Source organism: Nyctereutes procyonoides, unplaced genomic scaffold (assembly GCF_905146905.1).
Source record: "Nyctereutes procyonoides isolate TBG_1078 unplaced genomic scaffold, NYPRO_anot_genome, whole genome shotgun sequence".
Lineage (NCBI taxonomy): Eukaryota > Metazoa > Chordata > Mammalia > Carnivora > Canidae > Nyctereutes > Nyctereutes procyonoides.
This window is the reverse complement of record NW_026575135.1, coordinates 26,442,666-26,443,842: the sequence shown is the minus strand read 5'-3', so window position 1 is coordinate 26,443,842 and position 1,177 is coordinate 26,442,666. Positions and strand designations below refer to the sequence as shown.

General features: G+C 40.0%; 1 non-coding gene across 1 annotated transcript; it reads left to right on the top strand.

Annotated features, from left to right (window-relative positions):
* Nucleotides 1–259: 259 nt before the first annotated feature.
* LOC129495343 (U6 spliceosomal RNA) lies at nucleotides 260–367 on the top strand. The gene has a single exon (XR_008661502.1). It is a non-coding gene; the product is annotated as a U6 spliceosomal RNA (small nuclear RNA).
* Nucleotides 368–1,177: the final 810 nt, after the last annotated feature.

The window sequence follows — 1,177 nt, the reverse complement described above, 5'->3', positions numbered from 1 at the left end:
TTCCTTGGTTAAATTTATTCTGAACCACTTTATTCTTTTTGATGCTATTATAAATGCTTAAATTTTGTATTAAAATTCTTTATAGGATAATTTGTTGTTACAACTAATTTTTATATATTGATTTTGTATCATGCAATTTTATTAAATGCAAACCCTGCAACCAAAAAACCCAAGACCAGATGCCTTCACTAGAAAATTCTACCAATAATTTAAAGAATAAACATTTATCCTTCTCAACAGTTGAAAAAAGTTGAAGAGAGTGCTTACTTCAGCAGCACACACACTAAAAACTGAAATAATACAGAGAAGATTAGCATGACCCCTGCATAAGAATGACACACAAATTCATGAAGCATTTTATATTTTTGAGTAATAGCTGGGTCGCCACTCTTAAAGATAGCAGGGTGACTAGAGAAGTAACCAAAAAAATGGCAGTTTGCACAACAGGAGACATATCTGTTCATACTGATTTTGTAGGGTGTTGGACTTCTCCAAAAGCAAGGGGCTTGGTAGGCACCATTTTCCTTCCCTACTGTCCAGCATATACACTGAGCCACCTTCAAGAGGCAAGGATGCACAGGCATTTGCTGCCTGACCCATTGGCAGTGCACCATACTGAGTTCTCCTGAAGACAGGCCCACTCCAAATCTGCTGGCATTGCCCTGGGCTCAGGGAAAATTTTATTAAAGCCATATGTGTGTCCTGGTCAGTCACTGAATGCACAGCCACCAAAGCGAGATTCCAGGCTATGCCAGAGACTTGCTCCTAGTAGCTGATAGGTGGTCTGTCAATCCACCAAGTACACAGCTGCCACTGTGCACCCATTCCTGCCACCATACTGGGCTCAGCTATCATGTTGTAACCAGCTGTGGGCACCAGCCACACTCTAGTTCCAGCCCCACCTAGTCATGGTCACTACTTTCAAGAGCAGAGGACCCAGATGATTTTCTTAACACAGAGAAACAGATACAGAGAGGCAAACAAAATAAGGAGACAGAGAAATTCATCCCAAATGAAAGAACAAGAAAAGGCCATAGCCAGAGATTTAAGTGAAAGAGATAAAAGTAACATGCCTGATAGAGAATTTAAAGCAATGATCATAAGGATACTCACCAGACTTGAAAAAAGTGGAAAATATGAGTAAGACCCTTAACAAAGGTATAAGGAATAGCATAGC